The sequence below is a fragment of the Hyaena hyaena genome, unplaced genomic scaffold (assembly GCF_003009895.1).
Source record: "Hyaena hyaena isolate Hyena2069 unplaced genomic scaffold, ASM300989v1 scaffold_538, whole genome shotgun sequence".
Taxonomy (NCBI): domain Eukaryota; kingdom Metazoa; phylum Chordata; class Mammalia; order Carnivora; family Hyaenidae; genus Hyaena; species Hyaena hyaena.
Window position 1 is genome coordinate 797,402 of NW_024081172.1, and position 27,809 is coordinate 825,210.

The window sequence follows — 27,809 nt, forward strand, 5'->3', positions numbered from 1 at the left end:
TTGGTGGGTTACTAGGTGTTATCATGTAAGGTAAAGGCTTACTAGTAGAGTGAATACAAAAGCTTGAATTAAGGCTATAGTGAATTCAAGGATAGTAGAAGAGTGATGAAGGTAATGAGAGCTTTGGTGGGTTAATGTTCATTAAAGCAAGACTTCCTCCTCCAATTAAATGAATGAGTAGCAGTGATATTGGCCGTTAACCATACAGCTAGTGCTCTTGGCTATATGAAAAGACTAATGGTTTTGTTAATTACTAGTACTGGAATGAGTGGTATGGGTGTTCCTTGGGATAGAAAGTAGGCTAAGGATGCTTTTGTTTTTTGACACAAGCCATTAATTATTGTCCCTGCTTAAGGTGGAATGGCTATTCCCATATTCACTGAAAGTTGTATGGTGGTTGCAAATGAGTGTGGTAGTAGGCCCAGCATGTTTGCTGAGCCAGTAAATAGAATGAGTAACGTGAGTCTTAGGGTTCAGTTTTGTCTTTGATTTTGTTCTAGGAGTATGGATAGTTATTATTTGTTATTTGTTTTGATGTTAGCTGAATTAGTCATTGTTTGGTGGCAATTAGACAGTTGCTGATGAGTTGGTTAGGTGTAGGGAATATAATGATTAAAATTATAATAGATAACTCTAACATTATTGGGGCTATGAAAGCGTCACATAGATTTTCATTTACTTTTTCTCTCAAGGGGTGAAGTGCTCCAGTGTTTTCATTGTTTTTAATTCTGGGTTTGATGGGTAGTAATGTTTTGAAATTTTTAGCTGAAATATAACAAATAGGGCTATAATTATTGATATGAAGGTGATAAATTATGTGGTTATGTCTAGTTGTGGCATATCATTAAAAAGAGATTTAGGGGCGCCTGGGTGGCTTAGTCGGTTAAAGGTCCGACTTTCGCTTAGGTCAAGATCTCCTGGTTCGTGGGTTCGAGCCCTACATCGGGCTCTGTGCTGACTGCCAGCTCAGAGCCTGGAGGCTGTTTCAGTCTGTGACTCCCTCTCTCTCTGACCCTCCCCTGTTCACGCTGTCTCTCTCACTCTCTCTCTCTCTCCTAGAAATAAATAAAAAAAAAAAATTAAAAAAAATTTAAACTGTTTTTAAATTACAAGGTTAATGCTACTTAGCTTCTTAATGACATTACAGTACAGTTTCAGGTCATTTTTCTAAGTGTTTTAGTGGAATTAATTCAGAAATGATTGGTATAAAACTGATAGGACCCACAAATTTCTTTCTTTTTTTTACAAATAGTTTATTGTCAAATTGGTTTCCATATAACACTCAGTGCTCATCCCCACAAGTGTCCTCTTCCATACTCATCTCCCCCCCCCACCGCCCCCACATCCATCAGTCCTCAGTTTTTTCTCAGCATTCAAGAGTCTCTCATGGTTTACCTCTCTCCCTTTCCCCCACCATTTCCCCCCTTCTTCTCCCCCATGGTCCTCCGTTAGGTTCCTCCTAATCCTCCTATACGTGCAAACATATGGTATTTGTCCTTCTCTGCCTGACTTATTTCGCTCAGCATAACACCCTCAAGGTCCATCCATGTTGCTACACATGGCCAGATGTCATTGTTTCTCATTGCCATGTAGTATTCCATGGTATAGATAAACCACATCTTCTTGATCCATTCATCTGTTGATGGACACTTAGGCTCTTTCCATGTTTTAGCTATTGTGGAGAGTGCTGCTATGAACATTGGGGTACATGTGCTCCTATGCCTCAGCATTTCTGTATCCCTTGGGTAAATTCCTAGCAGTGCTATTGCTGGGTCATAAGGGAGTTCTATTGTTAGTTTCCTGAGGAACCTCCACACTGTTTTCCAGAGGGGCTGTACCAGTTTACATTCCCACCAACAGTGTAGGAGGGTGCCCGTTTCTCCACATCCTCGCCAGCATCTAGAGTTCTCTGATTTGCTCATTTTAGCCACTCTGACTGGCGTGAGGTGGTATCTCAGTGTGGTTTTGATTTGTATTTCCCTGATGAGGAGGGATGCTGAGCATCGTTTCATGTGTCTGTTGGCCATCTGGATGTCCTCTTTGGAGAAGTGTCTGTTCATGTCTTCTGCCCATTTCTTCACTGGGTTGTTTGTTTTTCGGGCGTGTAGTTTGGTGAGTTCCTTATAGATTCTGGATATTAACCCTTTATCTGATATGTCATTTGCAACTATCTTTTCCCATTCCGTTGGTTGCCTATTAATTTTCTGGGTTGTTTCCTTGGCTGTGCAGAAGCTTTTAATCTTGATGAGGTCCCAACAGTTTATTTTTGCTCTTGATTCCCTTGCTTTTGGGGATGTGTCAAGTAAGAAGTTGCTGCGGTGGAGGTCAAGGAGGTTGTTTCCTGCTTTCTCCTCTAGGGTGTTGATAGTTTCCTGTCTCACGTTCAGGTCCTTTATCCATTTTGAGTTGATTTTTGTGCATGGTGTGAGAAAATGATCTAGTTTCATTCTTCTGCATGTTGCTGTCCAGTTCTCCCAACACCATCTGTTAAAAAGGCTGTCTTTTTTCCATTGGATATTCTTTCCTGCTTTGTCAAAGATCAGTTGGCTGTATACTTTTGGGTCCACTTCTGAGTTCTCAATTCTGTTCCATTGGTCTATGTGTCTGTTTTTGTGCCAATACCATACTGTCTTGAGGATGACAGCTTTGTAGTAGAGGCTGAAGTCTGGGATGGTGATACCTCCCGTTTTGGTTTTATTTTTCAGTATTACTTTGGCTATTCGGGGTCTTTTGTGGTTCCATACAAATTTTTGGATAGTTTGTTCTAGTTTTGAGAAGTATGCTGGTGCAATTTTGATTGGAATTGCATTGAATGTGTAGAGTGCTTTAGGTAGTAATGACATCTTAACTATATTTATTCTTCCTATCCATGAGCATGGAATGTTTTTCCATTTCTTTGTGTCTTCTTCAATTTCCTTCATAAGTTTTCTATAGTTTTCATCATACAGATCTCTTGTATCCTTGGTTAGGTTTATTCCGAGGTATTTTATGGTTTTTTGTGCAATTGTGAATGGGATCAGTTTCTTGATTTCTCTTTCTGTTGCTTCATTATTGGTGTATAAAAATGCAACCGATTTCTGTACGTTGATTTTGTACCCTGCAACTTGGCTGAATTCTTGGATCAGTTCTAGTAGGCTTCTGGTGGAGTCTGTCGGGTTTTCTATGTAGAGTATCATGTCATCTGCGAAGAGTGAAAGTTTGACTTCCTCTTTGCCAATTCTGATGCCTTTGATTTCCTTTTGTTGTCTGATGGCTGATGCTAGGACTTCCAGCACTATGTTAAACAACAGTGGTGAGAGTGGACATCCCTGTCGTGTTCCTGATCTCAGGGGGAAAGCTCTCAGTTTTTCCCCGTTGAGGATGATGTTAGCTGAAGGCTTCTCATAGATGGCTTTGATGATGTTTAAGTAGGTTCCTTCTATCCCAACTTTCTCGAGAGTCTTTATTAAGAAGGGATGCTGTATTTTGTCAAATGCTTTTTCTGCATCTATTGACAGGATCATATGGTTTTTATCTTTTCTTTTATTGATATGATGTATCACATTGATTGATTTGCGAATGTTGAACCAGCCCTGTAACCCAGGAATGAATCCCACTTGATCTTGGTGGATGATTCTTTTGATATGCTGCTGGATTCGATTTGCAAGGATCTTGTTGAGAATTTTTGCATCCGTATTCATCAAGGATATTGGCCTATAGTTCTCTTTTTTTGCTGGATCTCTGTCTGGCTTGGGAATCAGAGTGATGCTGGCTTCATAAAATGAGTCCGGGAGTTTTCCTTCGACTTCTATTTTTTGGAATAGCTTGAGAAGAATTGGGATTAATTCTGTTTTAAATGTCTGGTAGAATTCCCCAGGGAAGCCATCAGGTCCAGGGCTCTTATTTGTTGGGAGATTTTTGATCACTGATTCGATTTCTTCACTCGTTATGGGTCTGTTCAGGTTTTCTATTTCTTCCCGTGTGAATTTTGGTAGTGAGTGTGTGTTTAGGAATTTGTCCATTTCTTCTAAGTTGTCCAATTTGTTGGCATATAATTTTTCATAGTATTCCCTGATAATTGCTTGTATTTCTGAGGGGTTGGTTGTAATAAGTCCATTTTCATTCATAATTTTGTCTATTTGGGTGCTCTCTCTTTTCTTTTTGAGAAGCCTGGCTAGAGGTTTGTCAATTTTTTTTATTTTTTTGAAAAACCAACTCTTGGTTTCATTGATCTGTTCAATTGTTTCTTTGGTCTCTATGTTGTTTATTTCTGCTCTGATGTTTACTATTTCTCTTCTTCTACTGGGTTTAGGGTGTTCTTGTTGCTCTGCCTCTTGTTCCTTTAGGTGAGCTGTTAGATTTTGGACTTGCGCTTTTTCTAATCTCTTGAAATAGGCCTGGAGAGCAATGTACTTTCCTCTTAGGACTGCCTTTGCCGCATCCCATAGATTTTGGATTATTGTGTTTTCATTTTCATTTGTTTCCATATATTTTTTAATTTCATCTCTAATTGCCTGATTGGCCCATTCATTCTTTAGTAGGGTGTTTTTTAACCTCCATGTTTTTGGAGGTTTTCCCAACTTCTTCCTGTAATTGATTTCAAGTTTCAAAGCATTGTGATCTGACAGTGTGCATGGTGGTATGATCTCAATTATTTTATATTTATTGAGGGCTGCTTTATAGGACCCACAAATTTCTGAGCACTGCCCATAATATAGGCCTGGATGTATGGTATTCCGTTTGATTTAATTGTCTGAGAATGGCATCTGTTTTTAGGCCTAAAGAGGCATGAACCACGAGTATAAGATGTCTGCTAATGAGATTACTATTTTGGATTGTTTTCTATGCAGAAGACAACTTGGTTGTCAACCTTTACTAGCTCTAGCTCTCCTGGTATTAGGTCTTATATGAGGATCAAAGTTTAAGAAGTCAAGGAAGTCAAGAAATAGAGGTCGCAGTTTAAGTCTTCATAGTCTGTATATTCATAGTTTCAGCATCATTGATGGCCCATAGCTTTTATAGTTAGGGGCTGTTGATCTCAATTAGGATTAGGATAATGGCTGGTACGATAGTCTATATTGTCTCTACTTCTTGTACATCTATTGTATTTGTATGGGTTAATTTCACTATTATTAGTAAAATGATCATAAAGAACTAAAGATTATGAAGATGATTATGTATGGTCATGAAATGGTAAGAGTTCTTCTGTAAGGGGCGATGTTGTACCTTAAAAGCCTAGTTGAATGGATATGCCCTGGAGATATAAAGCACTTACACCCAGGAGCCCCTGGCTGGCTCAGTTGGTCGAGCCTTGGACTTCAGCTTAGGTGATGATCTCCTGGTCTCTGGGTTCTGGGCCCCATGTCAGGCTCTGTGCTGACCTCCCAGAGCCTGGAGCCTGCTTCATATTCAGTGTCTCCCTCTCTCTCTGCCCCTCCCCTGCTCATTCTGTCTCTGTCTCTCTCACTCTCTCTGTCAAAAATAAATTTAAAAAAAATTTTAAAGGACTTATACCCATAATTTAACTTTGACAAAGTTATGTAATTTTTACTAATATTTCACTTTTGAGAAAGACATAATCATTATGGTATTGATTTGAAACCATTTTGAGAGAGGTTTATTCTTTTTTCTTATTTTAGACTTATGTAAGTGGGTTCTTCAAATGAATGATAGGTGGAGGGCAGCCATGTAGTCATTCAAGATTAGTGTTAGTTAATTCCACTATTGCTACTTCTCATTTGGATGCAAATGCTTCTCAAATTATGATGATAATTAATATTACTGCTGATAAGGAGATAAATAAACCTACAGATGGCATAGTATTTCATGTTGTGTGTGCATCTGGATAGTCAGTGCAATATCTGAGCATTCCTGAGAGGTCAAGAAAGTGCTGTAGGAAGAAAGTTATATTAGCTCCAGTTACTATTATTGTAAAGAGGACTTTTGCCCAAGTATGGTTGAATGTGTAGCCTGAAAATAATGGGAGTCAGTGAACATATATTCCTATGATGGTGAATAATGCTCCTATTGATAATACATAGTAAAAATGTGCTACCCTACAGTATGTGTCCTGGAGAACAATGTCTAGGGATGGGTTGGCTAAGACAATTCCTGTTAGACCTCCTACTGTGAATAGGAAGATAAAAGCTATAGTATGGCTAGTGATTATTTAATATTGCCTCAATGAAGGGTTGCTAGTTAGCTAAATACTTTTATTCCTGTAGGATATGACAATAATTCTAGCAGTTGATGTAAAACATGCTCATGTATCAACATCTGTTGATACAGATTACTGTTAATATATGATGGGCTCATATAATAAAACCTAGGAATCAAATAAATATTATGACTCACACTATTCCTATATATCCAAAAGGTTCTTTTTTCCCCTGAATAATACATAATACTATATGAAATTATTCTAAATCCAGGGAAGACAAGAATATAAACTGTGATATCTGGAGAATCAAAATCAAAATAGGTATTTGTGGGATACCTGTGTGGCTCAGTCAGTTTAGTGTCTGACTTTTGATTTCGGCTCAGGTTGTGATCTCACAGTTGTGAGATTGAGCCCCAAGTCGGCCTCTGTGCTGGACATGGATCCTGCTTAGGATTCTCTCTGTCCCTTTTCCTCTGCTTCTCCTCTGCTTTCTCTCTATCTTAACGACAACAACAACAAAACACACATAGGTATTGGTATCAAATTGGTTGCCACCGCCACCTCCTCTAGGATCAATGAATGTGGTGGTTAGGTTATGGTCTGTTTGTAATATGGTAATTCAGGAGAAGACTGGATGTGATAGTAATAGCAGGATGGTTGTGGTTAGGAGGGATCCAATGAATAAAGGTGTTGGGTATTGAGATAGCTAGTGGTTTTATATTAATAATTGTGGTAATATGATTGATAGTTCCTAAAATTGAGGATACACATAGTTGCAGAGAGAAGATGTTAAGTTGACTGAAGCTTCTATGTGAGCTAGGTTGCTGGCTAGGGGGTACGCTTACTGTTAACTGGTTCCTGTACCTGCTCTGCCTGTTGATGAGGAAGAGCAGAAATGATGGTGGTAATAGTCAAAAGCTCATGTTATTTATTTGGGGGAATGCTGTATTAGGTGCCCTGATTGTTAAGGGGACTAAACCATTTCCGAATTCTCCAATTATTATAGGTAATACTATAAAGAAGATTATCACAAATGCATGGGCAATTATGATTACATTATAAATTAGGTCGTCTCTCAGTAAACTCCAGGTTGGCCAAGTTCCATATGGATTAAAAAGCTTCAGGCAGTTCTTCCTATTTTAGTTCATGCACCAGAGAGTAGGTATAGAGTGCCGATATCTTTATGATTTGTGGAGAATAGTGGCCAGTTTATGAACATAGGTAAAATGGCTGAGTAAGCATTAGACTGTAAATCTAAAGACGGAGGTTCGAGCCCTCTTTTTGCCAAGCCTTGTGGTGAATTATCATATTGAATTGCAAATTCAAAGAAGCAGCTTCAACACTGTTGGGACTCTCCTGCCTTTTTCCCCCCTAGATGGTGGGAGATGTAAACTGAAGCCAACTGATTAGGGTATTAGCCGCCAACTAAAATTCCATGGGGTGAAATCTAGCAAGGTTTTAGCTTAAAGAATTTGATTCACATTCACTTGATGTAGGATAAAGTTTTATGATCCTTGTACTTTTTAAGGAGTTAAGTGAATATACTTGCTAAGAGCTTTGAAGGTTTTTGGTCTTTTCTAACCTAAATTCCTAGTCCAAGCTTGATAGTATTGGTGCAGATGGGAGAACTGTTGTTGATGTTATGATTAGTGGTGTTAAAAGAGTTAATCATTTTGTACTTTCAAATTGTCCCTTTATCTTGTTTATTGGTAGAAATATAATTAGTGATGTGAAGTTAATTCCATGTAGAAGTACAGATTGAGTAGTGCTATAATGGCTATTAATGTTGATATAATAAGATCATTTTTTTTTGGTCATTTCCTGGATAATTACCCGTTTGGACAGGAATCCCGAGAGAAGAGGGAGGCCTACTGAGAGCATGATGGTAAAGATTAATGTAGTGATCAAGGGTATTTTGTTTCATGTATATGAGAGTGATAGTGTTGTGGTGGATGAATTACACATAATATGAATGTGGTTGAGTGTCATCGTGATGGCATTGTGATAGGTATTATTTATCTCCTGTGGGAAATTGATGAATAGGCTAGGATTTTTCATAGTTGGGCTTGGTTAAGTCCACCTCATCTTCCAATTAGAATTGATGTAATAGCTATGATTAGAATTAAGTTTGGATTAGTGGATGATGAGATTTGGTGTAAGACTGACACTGGTGTAGGCTTTTGTCATATTAATAAGATTAACATGAGGATAATAGAGTTCCTTGTGTTACTTCAAATTAAAAAAGTTTTCTTAATGTTTACTTATTTTTGAGAGAGAGAGAGCAGGGGAGGGGCAGAGAGAGAGGGAGACACAGAATCTGAAGCAGGCTCCAGGCTCAGAGCTATTCGCACAGAGCCTGATGAGGGGCTTGAACTCACGAACGGTAAGATCATGATCTGAGCCTAAGTCGACACTTAACTGAGCCACCCAGTCACTCCTCTTGTGTTACTTCAGGTACTAAGAAGTGGAAAGGGGGAAGTCCAAGTTTTATAATGAGAGCTATTGCTACAGTGGCAGATGGATGCTGTGGGATTAAAGATTTTTGTAATTGTTCATTGTCCATAGTATATTAAGTTAATGGCCATTATGAAGTATTGATGTGGTTGCTTGTGTTAGGAAATATTTAGTAGATGGGAAATTTGATTCCCATAATTCCAGAAGTAAGGTCAGAACCTCTATTATTTGCATTTACTCTGTCGAGGAAACTCTTTGTCAGACATATTTTTGGAATTATGGTGTAATTCCTGATGTAATTATAGGTAAGGATATATATCACATACAAAGAGCTAATGTAGTGATAGAAAGTTTTTTTTTATTTTTTATTTTTTTTAACAAGAGGTGTACTGGTTAGTTGTATTGGAATTGTGCATAAGATACCCGGATTCATGGAAAGGTAATGGTTATTAGCAGGGTTTTGACAGTGAAATTAACTGTATACAGTTCTGGCATGTAGGGGCTGTGAGGTGCTTCTAGGAATATGATTGTTGTGAAAATATTTATTAGGTTGATTTTAGCCTATTCTGCTAGGAAAAATAGGGCAAATGGGCCTTCTGCATATTCAGTGCTGAAACCAGTGACTGAGATTCTCCTTCTGTTTGGTTAAATGATACTCCATTGGTTTCTGATAGGGTTGAAATAAATCATATAATGGCTAGTAGTCATGATAAAAAAAAATTAATCATAAGCATTCTTGATTAATGATTTATGTTGATAGTGAAAAACAATTCATTTATTAATAGTACTGATAGCAAGATAATTACTATAGTTACTTCATATATAATTCTCTGGGCTACTGTTCATATAGCTCCAATTAAAGCATATTTGAATTTGAGGCCCATCCAGATCAGAGGATGGAATATATAACTGAGCTTGACATAGCTAGCATGAATGGTACTCCTAGATTTATATTGATTAGTGGATATGGTATAGGCAAGGGAATTTCTATTGTTGGCGCTGTGTTGAGGGCTAAGATTGGTTCACTAATGGATATGGATATTGATGATGTGAGCATTTCATTGGTTCTTTATTTTATTATTATTTTTAATGTTTATTTATGAGAGAGAAACAGACTGTGAGCAGGGGAGGGGCAGAGACAAAGGGAGACACAGAATTAGAAGCAGGTTTCAGGCTCTGAGCTGGACACAGACCCCCAACATGGGGCTCAAACTCACAAACCATGAGATCATGACCTGAGCTGAAGTTGGACGCTTAACTAACTGACCCACCCAGGCACCACTCATTAGTTCTTTAATGAATAGTTTTATAGCATCAGCAATGGATTGTAATAGATGATGAGGGCCAACAATGTTTGGTACTTTGCAAAGTCGCATGTATTCTAGCACTTTTCATTTGATTAGTGTGAGGAATGCTATGGTAAGTGGGGTGGGGATAACCAATGAGTATTAGAATAATTAATTCTAAACATACTATTAGGAAAAGAAATTGAACCCCTTACTATAAGGGCTTAAGTTTTACACAATTACTGGGCTCTGCCACCCTAACAAACCCTGGTCTTGGGCAGGGCAGATGTAAATTAACTAAATTAAGATTATATAATCTATGAGTTCGAGGGTGCTTCAAACTAATGAAGTAGGTAGGCTTCAGTTTTCTTGTCCTTTCATATTGGGAGAAATTTATAATGGAAAGGAACTAACCTGGGTTACTTCTGGTCTGAGCTCAGATCATGTAGGATTTTAATCATTGAATAAATTAGCTATTAATAGTGGTTGCACCTTTGGATGTCCTGATACAACTGATAAACCCTATTGTTGATATGAACCCTATAATAGGATTGCATTGTTATCTGAAAATAACTTGTTCTGTCGATCAATATCTTGCATCAATAAGTGATGTAATATTTTGATTAGTGAGTCTAGATTTTAATCACACAAAGTTTATTTTGTTCTTTAAGGTCACTTCAACCACTTAAAGTCTTATTATCCTTTATCACCTGATACTGTTCTATAGATCCCTTATTTTCACTTAAATTTTTTTTTTAATTTTTATTTATCTTTGAGAAAGAGAGAACGTGAGCAGGGGAGGATCAGAGAGAGAGAGGGGGAGACACAGAATCCAAAGACAGGCTCCAGGCTCTGAGCTAGCTGTCAACACAGAGCCTGACGCAGGGCTTGAACCCACAAACTGTAAGATCATGACCTGAGCCAAAGTCGGATGCTCAACTGACTAAGCTACCCAAGTGCCCCTATTTTCACTTTTTAAAATTCTTTTTTCCTTTTACTGATCTGTTTGCATTAGTTCTACTGTCCTGTCTTCCACGTCACTGACTCATCCGCTTCATCTAGTCTGCTATTGAACCCCTTTAGTGTATTTTGCAGCTACTGTACTCTTCAGCTTTATAAGTTCTGTTTGATACTTTCTTATCTCTTCTATCTCTTTGGTGAGTTTCTCTTCGTGTTCATTCATTCTTTTCTCAAGACTAGTGAGCATCTTTGTGACCATTGCTTTGAACTCTTCATCAGGTAAGTTGCTTATCCCTGTTTCAGTAAGATTTTATTCTGAGATTTTAACTTGTCCTTTTCTTTGGAAGATACTTCTTTGTTTCCTCATTTTGCTTACCCTATGTTTTTCTTCTTTAAATGTTTATTTACTTTGAGAGAGACAGAGAGAGAGCACACAAGCGGGAGAGAGGCAGAGACAGAGGATCCCAAACAGGTTCCGCACCGTCAGTACAGAGCTCCATGCGGGGCTTGATCTCAGGAACTGTGAGATCACGACCTGAGCTGAGATCAAGACTTGGATGCTTAATAGACTGAGCCATCCAAGCACCCCTGTATGTTTGTTTCTATGTATCAAGTCATAGAGCTATCTCTCCCAGTCTTGGAGTGGTCACAGGAAGACTGGAGATGTGTTTCAGTCGGCTGTCTGTGTAGTGCCCTGGGGGTGGTAGCCTACCAAGGACTGTCCAGCTGTTTTAGCCCCATGGGGCTCAGAAGCACAAGCCCCCCCTGGCCACAGGAGCTAGGTGTTCAAGGGGCATTTTCTGTAGGGATTGCATGTGCCTGTTGGGTTTAGTGAGAGTCGGGTCACAGGGGAGTGCCGAGCTGGGATGTGCCTGCCTGCTGAATTTAGTGACGTGGAGTTGTGGGAGAGCATGCTATCTCTTTATTTCTTCTTTGACCCATGATTGTTCAGTAGCATGTTGTTTAATCTTCACATATTTGTAGGTTTTCCAGTTCTCTTATAACTGAGTTATACTTTCATATCCTTGTGATTAGAAAAGATGCTTGATAGGATTTCAGTCTTCTTACATTTAAGACTGGTGGGCTAACATGATTTATTTTTGAGAATGTTTCATGTTTTTTTGAGAAGAATATATATTCTAGTGCTTGCTATTGGATGGAATATTCTGTAAACATCAACTCCATTTGGTCTAACATGTCATTTAAGGCAGTGTTTCCTTAATTTCTGTCTGAATTACTTTTCCATTGATGAAAGTGGGGTATTAAAGTCTCCTATGATTACTGTTTATTTTCCCTTTAGGTCTGTTAATCTTTGCTTTATACATTTAGACACTCTTATGCTTGGGTACATAAATATTTATGAATGTTATATGCTCTTGTTATATTGGCACCTTTATCATTACTTAATGACCTTTGTCTCATTATAGTCTTTGTCTTCAAGTCTATTTTTGTCTGCTATAAGTACAGCTACCTCAGATGTCTTTTGGTTTCATTTGCATGGAATATCTTTTCCCATTCCTTCACTTTCAGTCTGTGTCCTTTGATCTGAAGTGAATCTCTTATAGGCAGCAGATAGATGGGGTTTTTAAAAACTCTTCGAGTGTTACATGTAACAATGCTACATTAGTTTCAGGTGTACAAAATAGCGACTTGACTTTATATATTATGCTATGCTCACCACAACTATAGCTACTGTCTGTCACCATATAACACTATTACAGTATCATAGATTATATTACCTATGTTATGCCTTTTTATTGTCATGAATTATGATTATATAAGTAGAAGCCTGTATCTCCAACTTCCCTTCATTCATTCTGCCCACCCTCCTACCTGCCTTTCCTCTGACAACCATTAATTTATTTTTTATAGAAGTTTGATTCCGATTTTTGTTTGTTTATTCCTTTGTTTAGTAGATTCTACATGTGTAACATTATATGGTATTTGCCTTTCCCATTCTGACTTATTTCACTTAGTATAATACCCTCTGGGTCCATCCGTGTTGTCTAAAATGACAAGACCTCATCCTTTCTTATGACTGGTTAATATCCCACTGTATGTATATACCATATCCTCCCTATCCATTCATCTATTGATGGACACTTAGATTGCTTTCATATCCTGGTCACTATAAATAATGCTGCAATAAACTTAGGGTTGCATATATTTTTTCTGATTGATATATTTTCATTTTCTTTGGGAAAATAACCCAGTAGGGGAATTATTGGATCATATGGTATTTCTATTTTTAATTTTTTGAAGAAATCTCATACTGTTTTCAACAATAAGTGAAAATTAATTTCCATCAACAGTGTATTAGAGTTCCTTTTTCTTCACATCCTCACTAACCCTTGTTATTTCTTGTCCTTTGGATTTTAGCCATTCTGATAGGCGTAAGGTGATATCTCCTTATAGTTTTGATTTGCATTTCCCTGATGATGAGTGATGTTGAACATCTTTTCATGTGTCTGTTGGCCTCTGTATATCTTCTTTGGAAAAATGTCTATTCAGGTCCTCTGTCCATTTTTTAATCAGATTATTTGGGTTTTTTGAGTTGTAGAAGTACTTTATATTTTTGGATATTAACCTCTTGCTAGATATATCATTTGCAAATGTCTTCTCCCATTCAATAGGTTACCTTTTTGCTTTGTTGATGGTTTCCTTTACTGTGCAAGAACTTATTTTGACAAAGTCCCTTTAGTTTTTGTTTTGTTTTCCATGCGAAAGGAGACATCTAGAAACTGTTGCTAAGGCCAATGTCAATGACATTACTTCCTGTACTCTCCTATAGGATTTTTTATGATTTCAGGTCTCACATTTAGGTCTGTAAACCATTTTGAGTTTAGTTTTGTGTATGGTGTGAGAAAGCGGTCCGGTTTCATTTTTATATACGTAGCTGTCAAGTTTTCCCCAGAACCATTTATTGAAAAGACTATCTTTCCCCATTGTGTATATTTTCTTCCTTTTTCGTGGATTAGTTGACCATTTAAGCATAGATTTATTGCTGGGCTGTCTATTCTCTTCCATTGATCTACATGTGTCTGTTTTTGTTTTTTGTTTTTTTTTTTTTTTTCAGTACTATTCTTTTTTGATTATTACATCTTTGTAGTATGTCTTGAAATCTGGGATTGTGATACCTCCAGCTGTTCTTGCTCAAGATTGCTTTGGCTATTCAGGGTCTTTTGTGCTCTTATACAAATGTTTGCATTATTTGTTTTAATTCTGTGAAAAATGCCATTGGTATTTTGATAGGGATTGTATTGAATCTGTAGTTTCTTTGGGGAGTATGGGCATTTTAACAATATTCTTCCAATCCACAAGCACAAAGTATTTTTCCAATTGTGTCATCTTTAATTTCTTTCATCAGTGTTTTATCGTTTTCAGAGTATAGGTCTTTCACCTCTTTTTTAAGTTTATTTCTAGGTTTTTATTTTTAGTGCAATTGTAAATGGAATTGTTTTCTTAATTTCTTTTTTTGCTTTTGCACTATTGGTGTTTAGGAATACTACTGGTTTCTGGGTATTTTGTATCCTATAGCTTTACTGAATTCATTTATTCTAATAGTTTTTTGGTAAAATCTTGTTTTTGTCTTTGTTTTTCTATGTACAGTATCATGTCATCTGCAAATAGTGACAGTCGAATTTGTTTCTTAACAATTTGGATGCTTTTTTTTTTTTTTTTTTGGTGTTATTTCTGGGGTAGGACTGCCAGTATTATATTTTGAATAAAAGTTTGAAAGTGGATATCCTTGTTTTGTTCCTGATTTTAGAGGGAACGTTCTCAGTTTTTCACCATTGAGTATATTAACTGAGTTGTTTATGTGTGGCTCTTGTTATGTTGAGGTGTCTTACCTCTCAACCCACTTGTGAGAGTTTTTATGATGAACAGATGTTGAATTTTGTCACATGATTTTTCTGTATCGAAATGATCATGATTTTTATCCTTCATTTTATTTATGTTGTATAACATGTTGATTAATTTGCAAATATTGAACCATCTTTACATCCCTAGAATAAATCCTATTTGATTGTGGTAAATGATCCTTTTAATGTATTTTTGAATGTAGTGTGCTAATATTTTGAGTATTTTTGCATCTATGTTCCTCAGGATATTGGCCTATAATTGTGTGTGTGTGGTATCTTTGTCTTGTTTTGGTATCTGGGTCATGCTGGCCTCATAGAATGTATTTGGAAGCTTTCCTTCCTCTTCTGATTTTTGAAATGGTTTGAGGAGAACAGTTATTAACTCTTTAAATGTTTAGTAGAATTCACCTTTGAATCCATGTGGTCCTGGACTCTTATTTTTTGGTAGTGTTTTAACTAACGATTCAGTTTTGTTGCTAGTAATCAGTCTCTTCTGATTTTCTATTTCTTCTTGAATTAGTTTTGGAAGCTTGTATATTTTTAAGAACTATCCACTTCTTCTAAGTTGTCCAAGTTGTTGGCATATAGTTTTTCATAATATTGTCTTACAATCCTTTGTATTTCAGTGGTGTCCATTGTTAATTCTTTTTCATTTCTGATTTTATTGTTTTGGGTCCTTTCTCTTTTTTTTCCTCATGATTCTGGCTAAGTGTTTATCAATTTTATCTTTTCAAAGGATCAGCTCTTTCATTTTTTTCTATTGTGTTTTTAATCTTTGTTTACTTCTTCTTGATATATAATTTCTTCTATTCACCTTGGGCTGTTATTTATTCTTTTTCTAACTCCTTTAGGTATAAGGTTAGATTCTTGATAATTTTTGTTGTTGTTAAGATTTTAAGTAGTCTCTACACCCAACATAGGGCTCAAACTCACAACCTTGAGATGGAGATCTGCATGCTCTACTAACTGAGCCAGGCAGGTGCCCAGGGTTAGATTCTTTATTTGAGCTTTTACTTGTTTCTTGAGGTAGGCCTATATCACCATATATTTGCCTCTTAGAACTGCTTTTATTATGTCCCAAAGATTTTGGACCATGGTGTTTGCATTTTCATTTGTCTCCATGTATTTTTTAATTTCTTCATTGACCCATTGTCTGTTTAGTATCCTGTTATTTAGCCTACTTGTGTTTGTGTTTTTTTCCAGTTTTTTTTTTTTTCTTGTGATTGATTTCTAGTTTCATAACCTTGTGGTTAGAAAAGATGCACAGTATGATTTCGGTCTTAAATTCTTAAGAATGAGTTCTTAAATTTATTGAGACTTGTTTTGTGGCCTAATGTAATTATTCTGGAGAATGTTCCATCTGCACTTGAAGAGAATATGTATTCTATTGGTTTGGATGGAATGTTCTGTATGTATCTGTTAGGTCCATCTGGTCTAATGTGTCATTCAAAGATCCTGTTTTCTTATTGATTTTCTGCTGGCTGATCTATCTACTGATGTAAGTAGTCTGCCCCCTATTATTGTATTATCATAAATTTCTCTATGTCCATTAATATTTGCTTTATGTATTAGATGCTCCAGTGTTGGGCACATAGAATATTACAATTGTTATATCCTCTTGTTGAATTGATCCCTTTATCCTCATATAATAACTTTTTTTGGCCTCTTGTTAGAGTCTTTGTCTTAAGGTTTGTTTTGTCTGGTGTAAGAATGTCTACCCCAGCTTTTTTTTTTTTTTTTCCACTTCCATTTGTGTGGTAAATGTTTTTCCTTCCCTTCACTTTGAGTCTATTTGTGTCTTTAGGTCTGAGGTGACTCTTTTATAGGCAGCATATAAATGGTTGGTCTTTGTTGTTTTACCCATTCCACCACCTTATGTCTTTTAATTGGAGCATGTAGGCTATTTACATGTAAAGCAATTATTGATAGGTATGTACTTCCACTTTGGTAATTGGTTTTTAGTTATTTTTGTTGTTCTACTCTGTTCCTTCTTCTCTTGCTTCCTTTCTTTGTAATTGAGTTTCTGTAGTGTTATATTTGGCTTTCTTTCTCTTTAATTTTTGTGTATCTTTTATAGGTTTTGGGTTTTTGATTACCGTGAGGTACATATATAGTACATTAACTATATAGCAGTCTGTATTAAGTTGATTATCACTTAAATTCAAACAAATTAAAAAAATTTTTACTCCCTGAACATTTTATGTATATACTGTCATATTTTATATCATTTTATTCATAATTTTCTTACATCTTATGGCCACTTCTTTTCCACTTAAAGTCCCTATAACATTTCTTATAAGATTGGTTTATTGGTATAAACTCCTTTAACTTTTGTGTGTCTGGGTAACTCTTTATCTTTCAGTTCTCCATGATAATCTTGCTGGTTAGAGTATTCTTGGTTGTAGGTTTTTTCCTTTCAGTACTTTGGATAGATCATGCCACTTCCTTGTGGCCTGCAAAGTTTCTGCTGAAAAATGAGCTAATAGCTTATTGGGTTACCCTTGTATTACTTTTTCTGCTTCTCTCTTGCTGCTTTTAAAATTCTCTTAGTAATTAAAATACTAAAGATTACAGATAATGTGTCATGGTGTGGACTTCCTTGGCTTTATTTTGTTTGGAATTCTCTGCTTCTTGAACCTGAATGTCTATTATAGTTTTTCATAGGTTAGGAAGGTTTTCAGCTATTATTTCTTCAAATAAGATTTCTGACCCTTTCTTTCTCTCTTCTTCTTATCGAACTCCTATAGTGTCAAAGTTTGCTTCCTTTATGTTGCCCAAGAGATCCTTTTACCTGTCTTCATTTTTTTTTCTTCCAAGATTTTATTTAAATTCAAATTAGTCAACAAATAACATAGTGTTGGTTTTAGGAGTAGAATTCAGTGTTTCAGCACTTAACATCTAACACCCAGTGGTCATCACAAGTGCCCTCCTTAATGTTTTTCACCCATTTAGCCCATCACCCCATCCACCATCCCTCCAGCAATATTGGTTCCTTACAGTTAAGAGTCTCTTATGGTTTGCCTCCCTCTCTGTTTTTATCTTATTTTTACTTCCCTTCTCCTATGTTCATCTGTTTTGTTTCTTATTCCACATATGAATGAAATCATATGGTATTTGTCTTTCTCTGACTAATTTTGCTTGGTGTAATACAGTTCATCCACATTGTTGCAAATGGCAAGATTTCTTTTTTCTTTTTTGATGGCTAAGTAATATTCCATTCTATAAATTTGCCACTTTTTCTTTATCCATTCATCGGTTGATGGACATTCAGGCTCTGTCCATGATTTGGCTATTGTTGATAGTGCTGCTACAAACTTTGGGGTATGTGTGCCCCTTTGAATCAGTATTTGTTTACTCTTTGGATAAATACCTAGTAATGCAGTTGCTGGGTTGTAAGATATCTCTATCATTAACTTTCTGAGAAACCTCCACACTCTTTTCCAGAGTGGCTACACCAGTTTGTATCCCCACCAGCAGTGTAAGAGGGTTCCCCTTTCTCTGCATCTTCACCGACCTCTATTTCCTGAGCAGTTAATTTTAGCCATTCTGACAGGTATGAGGTGGTATCTCATTGTGGATTTGATATGTAGTTTTATGATGAGTGATATTGAATATTTTTTCTTGTGTCTGTTAGCCATTTGTATGTTTTCTTTTGAGAAATATCTGTTCGTGTCTTATGACCATTTCTTGACTAGATTATTTATTTTTTGGGGGTTGAGTTTGGTAAAGTTTTTCATAGATTTTGGTTACTAGCCTTTTATCCAACATGTCATTTGCAAATATCTTCTCCCATTCCATCAGTTGCTTCTTAGTTTTCTTGATTGTTTCCTTTGCTGTGCAGAAGTTTTTATCTTGAGATCTCAATAGTTCATTTTTGCTTTTGTTTCCTTTGCTTCTAGAGATGTGTCTAGTAAGAAGTTGCTATGGCTGAAGTCAAAGAGGTTGCTGCCTATGTTCTCTTCTAGGATTTTGATGGTTTCCTGTCTCACATTTAGGTCTTTCATCCATTTTTGAATTTATTTTTGTGAATGGTATAAAGTGGTCCAGTTTCATTCTTCTGTATGTTAGTGTCCAGTTTTCCCAGCACCATTTGCTGAAGATACTGTCTTTTTTTCCATTGGATATTCTTTCCTGTTTGTTGCAGATGAGTTGACTACATAGTTGTGGATCCATTTCTGGGTCCTCTATTCTGTTTCATTGATCTCTGTGTCTGTTTTTGTACTGGTACCATGCCATCTTGAAAATTACAGCTTTGTAACACAGCTTGAAGTCTGGAATTTTGATGCCTTCAGCTTTATTTTATTTTCCAACATTACTTTGGCTATTCAGGGTCTTTTGTGGTTCCATAACAAATTTTAGAATGGTTTGTGCTAGCTCTGTGAAAAATGGTGTTATTTTGATAAGAATTGGATTGAATGTGTAGATTGCTTTGGGTAGTATAGACATTATGTTTTTTTAATTCTTTTATCTTTTTGCTGTGAAGCTTCGGTGCTTTTCATTACCCTCTCTTCCAGATCACTGGTATATACATTCTTCTGCATCAGCTAATCTGTTGATTTCCCTCTATCACATTTTGTTTTAAATTTCACTTATTGTATTCTTCAACTCTGACTGTATTTTACAAAATACTTCTTTTTTGTATTTTCTGTCTCTTTATTGAAGGTCTCACTGAGTTCTGCCAGTCTTCCCTCCAGCTCAGTGAGCATTTTTACAATCATTACTTTATAGTCTTTATCAGGCATATTTCTTATCTCCATTTCATTTAGTTCTTTTTTTGAGGTTTTGTCTTATTCTTTCTTTTGGAGCATATTCCCCCGCCTCTCCATGTTGCTTGACTTTCTCTTTTTGTTTCTATAGATTAGTGGAACTATAGATTAGTGTTCTATAGAACAGCTGCTTCTCCTAAACTTGAAGGAATGGTCTTGTGCATGGTCATCCCTATATAGACTGTGTGTGCTTGGTGACTTTTGCTGATTGTCTGGAGCTGTGGCTGGTGTGGGCAGGGGTCTTGGGGCTCTCTGTTCAGTAGGCATCCTGGCAGGGCAGCTGAAGTTGAAATAGGAGCAAGCTGAGGGGCCCAGGGCTCTATGCACAGAGGGCACCTTGGTAGGATAGCTGAAGCTAACGTGGGTATAGACTGAGGTTTCCAGGATTCTTTGCACAGAACATGTCCTGGATCAGTGACTATAGCCAAGATAGGGTATAGGCTTGAGGGTCCTCCATGCAGCCAAGGTGGGGTATAGGCTAGGGTATTCCATGCAGTGAGCAACCTGACAGGATATCTGAAGCTAAAGCAGCATGGCCCAGGGTGGTCCCTGGGCCAATGTATCCTGGCAGGACAGCTGAAGCCAAGTGGGTGCCAGCTGGGGTGTCCTGGGGTGCTCAGCACAGGGATGTCTTGACCAGGTGACTGGAGCCAAGGCCAACATGAGTGGGATTGTTCTGGGGCACTCTGTACAGAGAGTACCCTGTTGGGGTGGCTAGAACTGAGATAGGCATAGGCAGGAAATTCCAAGGGTTCCTCATGCAGGGAGCGCCCTTTTTTTTTAGTCTTTCATTTAAAATTTTTTATTGAAGTATAGTTAACAAACAGGGTTATAATAGCTTCAGATGTACAATAAAATGATTCAACAATTCTGTAAATTACACAGTGCACATCATGGTAAATGTGCTCTTAATCCCTGTCACATATTTCATTATTTCATCCATCTGGCCACCTACCTCCCTTCTGGCAACCACCAGTTTGTTCTCAGTAAGAGTCTGAGGGCACTTGGGTGGCTCAGTCAGTTAAGCATCCAACTTTGGCACAGGTCATGATCTCACAGTTCATGAGTTCGAGCCCTGCATTGGCCTCTCTGCTGTCAGTGCATAGCCTGCTTTGGATCTTCTGTCTCTGTCTGTCTCTGTCTCTGTCTCTGTCTCTCTCTGCCCCTACCCTGGTGGGGTAGCTGGATTTGAAGCAGATGACAGCCAGAAGGTACTGGAGTTCTTTGCATTGGAGGTGCCCTGGTAAGCTGTCTGAAGCCCAGTTGGTGTGGGGCTGGAGTGTTCCAGAGTGCTTTGCACCTGTGTCACCTTGGTTCAAAAGGTGCTATAAGGACTGCTTACCAGGCGTTTCCAGGTATGCACTGCCCTGTGGCCACCTTGGTGGAATGGGTAGACTGATGTAGGCTAGAAGCCTGGGGTTCCCTGATAGACAGGCTGGTTAGGATGCCTGGATTGTACCCTGGGCTGTGCTTTCAAGGTGAAGGGAGAGTGTAGACTATGTCTAGCAGTTCCTCTCACTCAGAGGTGGTTACAGCACCTCTCTCACTGGCAGAATTCTAGGGCTGGTTCTTTTATGTGCTAGTTATTCTTGTAAACTGCAGTTTTGTTTGTTTGGTTGGTTTTGTGTTTTGTTTTTGTTTTGTGCCCAAGGACAGATAAATCTACCCCCAGTCCCTCAATACCATCCCTCCCCACTACTGTTGTGGTATCAGTGGTGGAGGGGTCCTTTGCTACCATCTCTTGCTGTTCTCTTTTGCCACTCCATCTTTTGTTTGGCAGAAGCTGTTCATTTGGCCCTAAGTTCTTCTTCAGGAGGAATTGCTCTATAAATATGTATAATTTGTTGTATTCCATGGAGGAAGTGAGTTCAGTGTCTGCCTATATCACCATCTTGGACTGGAATTCTAGATGGTCTTTTTTTTTTTTTTTTTTAATCCATTTGGTCACTCTGTGTCTTTTGATTGGAGAATTTAGTCCATTGACATTTAAAGTGGATCAACAGGTATATACTTCTTCCATTTTGTTAATTGTTTTCTGGTTTTGAAAATCCTTTTACTCTTTTCTTGTTCTCTTCCTTGGTGACTTGGTGATTTTCTGTAGTGGTATGCTTAAATTTCTTTCTCCTCTTTCATGTATCTATAATGTGTTTTTGCATTGTGATTATCAGGAGGCTTAAGTAAAACAACTTATAACACTATTTTAAGTTGATGATGACTGTTGGGAGCCATTCTGAGCCCACTAGTCGAGAAAACTCCTGGTGAGGTTAAAGCAAGTTTGCAAGGTCTCTTGCCAATCAGATGATGACCGATATCTACCCCCACTCAATTATTTCTGGTTGAGCACTGACCCCTAGCATTGACCTTGTTGATCAATATCGGGAGTGACTTGTCCCCTTATTCCGGCCCTGGTATGATGATTGCACCTTGTGAAGGAACTTATTGTGGGAACTTCTTCTTTTGATTATGGGAACAGACATAGTGTCTCCACAAGGTCCTGTTTGCCTCCATACTTTCCCTTGAGCTATGAATAGACTAATGACCCTTACTCATAAAAGATTGACCTTTACATGTACAATTCTGTTTCTACCATTGCGTTAGTCCAAGATGTTCATACAGCTCAACATGTAAATCAACTAACCAAAAATGTCTCTCATGCCCTAGCTATTCAAGAAATCATAAAAGTAGACACAAAGGTAAATGCACTCGAAGAGGCTATTCTATGTATTGGAAATGAGCTAAACTCTAAAGGTACGGTTGGCTCTCTGGTGCAATAAAGCATATAACTGTAAAATCAAGTCTTGCCCGGAGACAAAGAGCCTAACTTAGAGAAAAGGAACAGATAAGGGCAGGAGATAAGTTACTACATACACCTTTGCTAACTGATGGTGTAGAGCAGCCCCTTCCCTAAGGCCTACATTCCACAAACACCTTCCCTTACCCTGGCAGCTGTGATGAGGATGGATAAGAGTATCTACAAACCTATGGCTTAATCTTAGTGTTATTAAAATGTGAACACCTTGTTATTTTCTTAGTTACTCAACCTCACTATAATTGGGGCAGTTCTGCAAGAAGACTTCTGTAAAACCTGTTTCTGTACATTTTCCAAAAACACCTTATCACAAAGAGCTATCCATTGTAAACATTCCATTTCCTGATGCCATGTTAACATTTGACCTATAAATAAAGACACCAAAACCGACAGGACGGAGATGCCTGCCTGGTGATCAGAAAGGATCTCGGGGCTCTCTCACTCTCTCTCTCTCTCTCTCTCTCTCTCTCTCTTGCAGACACCGTCCATCCTTCAGGGACCCCTGGACCTGCCGGAGCCGGCCTCCGACAGATGACTAAGTTCAAACACATTCTAAAGCTCTACATTTTTTTTACTTCCCTCTGACTCCACAATTTGTTTTTGATGTCACATATTACATTTTTTCTTGTGTATCCATTAATTTTTGTGGTTATGGTTATTTTTCTTTTGTCTTTTAATCTTCATGCTAGCTTTATAAATTAACTCATCATTTTTACATTAGATTATTCTGTATTGTATTATATATTTACTTTAGCCAGTGAGATTTATACTTTCATATGTATGGCTGTCACTAAGTAGCTTCCCTCCCCTCCCCTTCCCTCCCCTCCCCTTTCTTGGAAGACCGGTCTAGTAGTGAGGAACTCTTTCAGCTTTTGTGCTTTTGCTTGTCTGGAAAACTATATATCCTTCAATTCTGAAGGACAATTTGCCAGGCAGAGTACTCTTAACTGACACTTCCTTTCAGCATTTTGAATATATTATGTCACTCCTTTCTGGCCTGCAAAATTTCTGCTGAAGAATATACTCATAGTATTATAGCATTCCCTTGTATGTAACAAGTTGTTTCTCTCTCTTTGCTTTAAAAAATTTTTTTTTAAATTTTTATTTCTAGGAGAGAGAGAAAGACAGCATGAGCAGGGGAGGGTCAGAGAGAGAGGGAGTCACAGACTCTGAAACAGGCTCCAGGCTCCGAGCTGGCAGTCAGCACAGAGCCCGACACGGGGCTCGAACCCACGAACTGCGAGATCATGACCTAAGCGAAAGTCGGACGCTTAACCGACTAAGCCACCCAGGCGCCCCTCTCTCTTTGCTTTTAATATTCTCTCCTTGTCTTTAACACTCTAATTATGTGTCTTGGTGTGGATCTCTTTGGGTACATATGTTTTTAGAACTTTCTGGGCTTCCTGGATCTTGCAGTCAGTTTCCTTTCCCAGGCTGGGGAGGCTTTCAGCCATTATTTATTCAAATAAATGTTCTATCCCCTTTTCTCTCTTCTGGGACCCTATAAAGTGAATGTTTGTCTGTTTGATCTTGTCCCACAAGTCCTTTAAGCTTTTTCATCCTTTTTCCTTTTTGCTGCTCTGATTGGATGAGTTCCACAACCCTGTTTTCAAGTTCATTGATTCTTCTGCTTTATCTAGTCTGCTTTGAACAATGTAGTGTATATTTTAGTGCAGATATTGTATTTTTCAGTTCTGTAACTTCTATTTGGCACTTATATTTTCTATCTCTTTGTTGAAGTTCTCACTGTGTTCATCCATTCATCTCCCAAGGATGATAACCATCTTTATGACAGTTACTTTGAACTTTTAATCAGGTACATTACTTATCTCTGTTTCGTGGAAGGCTTTTTCTAAGGTTTTATCTTATCCTTTTATTTGGAAAGTATTCCTGTTCATTTTCTTTTACTCTCTGTTTTGGTTTTTTATCTATTATTTAAAATAGTCACTTCTCCCATTCTTGAAGGGGTGATTTCATGTTACCTTATTATTGAACCTTATTGTTCAACCCTGCCCTAGTCTCGATTGTCTGCCAAACCTTTGTGCTCGTCCAAGCAGCCTATTCTCGTCTTTGTGGCTTTCAGTGCCCTAATGGAGAGTATCTCAGTCAGCACCTAGCTTCAGGCTGATTGGAAGCCATACACTCAGGCAACAGCTTTTAAAATATGCAAGTATTCCTCTTTCAGGGGAAGACTGGAAATGGACATTTCTGTGTGCTCCCTCTGGGCTGAGCATTGGGAGAGTAGCCAGTTAAGAAGTTTCTTTGTTTGCCAGTGTACCATTAACACAAGAACACAAGCACCACTGGCCACAAGAGCTAGTCTATTAAGGGATGTGTTATAGCCACAAATGCTGGAAACTCTAATGACATGGGGCAGGACAGAGGGAGGAAGATGATGACCCCTGCCAGCCTCCCCGGTCTTCAGAGAGAATTATATTTGGCTCTTAGATGGGTTTTAATGAGAAGGTTGCCCCTCAGGCCACAATGATGAAGGTAAGCTAATAGGCCTCTTTCACAGAAATACTGGAGGTGCATTTCAGACTGTCGTCTCTGTGCTGTGTCCTGACGAGGAGACTGCCCTGGCCCAGTTAAGAACTATTTCTCCATTTGTTGCAGTCCTATGAGACCCACGTATGTAAGTAAGTCCCACTGGCCACCAGAGCCCAGTGTGATGAAGGGTTGCCCTTAGGCAGCAGCTGCAAATTCTAGGGCACCAGATGTGTGCATGTGTGCCTTTTCAGGAAATACTGGTGACCTGGAGGGAGGCAGGAGAGTGTGAAGATGGCTCTCACCGGCCTCTGTGGTCTTTAGAGTATCTCAGTAGGCTGCTATGTGTGTGTTAAGTTAGAAGTCTGCCCTTCCCTCAGGACAAATCTTTAAGATAAGCACACAGATATTTTTCACAGGAAGACTGGGCACTTTTCAGTTGGCTTCCTCTCTGAGATCTGGGGGTGGCCAGGACAGTCTGCATGAGCCCTTTAAGAACTGCTTCTTGGGTGAGTGAAATGGGTGAAGGTGTCACAAGGCACAAACTTCCAAAAGTTTTGGGGATGTCATGTCCAGCATGGTGGCTATAGTTAATAGCACTGTGCTGTACATTTGAAAGTTGCTAAGAGAGTAGATATATTTTTTAAATTTTTTAATGTTTTATTTATTTCTGAGAGAGAGAGAGAGACCGAGAGACAGACAGCGTGAGCAGGGGAGGGTCAGAGAGAGAGGGAGATACAGAATCTGAAGCAGGCTCCAGGCTCTGAGCTAGCTGTCAGCACAGAGCCCACGAACTGTGAGATCATGACACGAGCTGAAGTCGGACGCTTAACCGACTAAACCACTCAGGCGCCCCAAGAATAGATCTTAAAACTATTAGCATTTTCTATATTCTCATGGACTTTTCATCTTTCACATTAAAAATGTGAGTAGATAACAGAGAGCAAAAGTACTTCTCCTTTTGCTATAGTCTCTGGGTCTCATGGCCACAAACACCATTGACTATCAAAGCTAGATGTTTTGGGGGCTCATCTCTTAGGTGTAGATCTTAAAAGTTGGGGTGCCAGATGTGGGGTCCAGACCCTTCACCCCTCAGAGAGAAGCTCTGAGTTGTGAGCTGCCTTCTTAATATGGGTGGCCATGCTGGCTGTGGGGGGTGGTTAAGGTAAGATTGCACCTCAGTCTCTGCTTTGGAGTTTTTTTTCTATTTGCCCAATTCATAGGAATTACTTAGGAATGTTTGTTTCCCACATCCCAATGCACAGGAATTGTGTTTCCTTCAGAGGACACTGTTCTGTATGTAGCTGTAGATTCAGTGCATGTGTAGGAGGAGGTAAGTTCAGGACCCTCCCATGTCACTATCTTGACCAGAACCCTCTATGATCTTATTACTGCAACAGTGGGTAAGAGTGCAGACTCCAGGGTCCAGCTGGCAGGGTTACTGCCCTGCCTGGTCACTTCCTGGCTGGGAAACTTGGGCCTTTGGCAAATGGGAGTAAGGGTAGCAAATGGCTTGTAATGTTGCTTGAGGACAGAGTGCTTAGGGCTTGGGGGTGGGGACGGGGAACTTAGCGAAATAATTTATCTGTCTTCTCCATCTAGAGGGTCAACTTCATGAGGGCAGGACTTTTTTTCCTTGCACCCCTAGCCCCTAGAATGAATGGATGGAGACTATGGCTAAATATTCCTTATTCATTGGCTTCAGCCCTCTTCCCCCTGGTCTGACCACTGCATTCCAGTCTGATCTTTGTTTTATTTATGGACCCCTCACAGCTTTCAATCCTGTCCTTCACTCGTCTTTGTCTTTGTAGCCTTCCTGGGCAATGACTATGTGGTCTGTCCTGCGGAACTCCCCAACACTGGTGAAACTGTCTGATAAACACAGACAGACTGGTGACAGGCTTTCTTAGGTGAAATTTAATCTTTTCAGTGAGTAGTGTCATTTGTGTGTAATTGCCTCAGTTCTAGTGGGAGTATTAGGACACAGTAATTGCCAAGTTTTACACTATTCCAGATGTGCACACACGAAGCAACACATATGTGACTATTTCACAAAAGCAGTAAATGCTCTATGGTGTGTGTAGCAAGGCCCTGTGACAAGGCAGTTAGACTACCTGTGCAACGTGTGCAGCTTTTTTCCCCCAAAACACCGTAGATCAGTGTAAGTGGAGAGGCAGAGCACTGGACAGAAGAAGGTGGCATCTAAAAGGGGAGATACCTGATGTTTAAGGCTTAAAAAAGCTACCCTCAGGGGTGCCTTGGTGGCTTAGTCGGTTAAGCGTCTGACTTTAGCTCGGGTCGTGATCTCAATTTGTAAATTTGGGCCCCCACATCACTCTCTTCTGTCACTGTGGAGCCTGCTTAGGATTCTCTGCCCCTCTCCCACATGCTCGCGTGCTGTCTCTCCTTCTCCATAAACATTAAAAACAATTTTTTAAAAAAGCTGCCTTCAGTTTGTGGGCTCAGTTATCCAGCTAAAATCTGGATGGAAAATTAGAGGACTCTCGGTTAGCAATTGTTTATTTCTCATAATTACCGCTCACTAAATGAGAGTTGGGATTTGAACCTGGGCCTGACTGTCTTCTCCTGAAGCTGAGGCCCTAGCCGCTGTATTTTCACTTTCCACTGTTGAGTAGGAGACCTCAGTGGGAAAGTAGGGCTGGGTTCTGTGCCAGCTTGAAAATCCTCTGGACTGCGTGGGAACAAGTTGGTTATCCATATCTCAAATGACCCAACTGGTCTAAGAGAAAGGCTGCCCCTAGCTTATCTATGCAAGTGTATTTTTTCCCCTGCCCTGCTGGTCAGCAGCTACATGGCAGTTCGCTCGTGTTGGCATCCCTCCAGGTGGGTGGTGGTGATGTCAGTTCTGCACACGCTGATAGCGGGTGGCACACTTTTTCTCTGGGGGGAGGTTATAGTGTATCATATATGTTCAATGGCAGCCACATTACATACAGTTCTTATTGGAACACTGAAGGAACACAGGATTCTAGATGAGAAGGTAGCCACCTTTCAGCTATGCTTGCTATGTAGTGATATATACCT

At 38.8% G+C, this 27,809-nt stretch overlaps 1 pseudogene; it reads right to left on the minus strand.

The window, feature by feature from the left end:
* Nucleotides 1–5,609: 5,609 nt before the first annotated feature.
* On the minus strand, nucleotides 5,610–6,255 carry LOC120247674 (annotated as a pseudogene).
* Nucleotides 6,256–27,809: the final 21,554 nt, after the last annotated feature.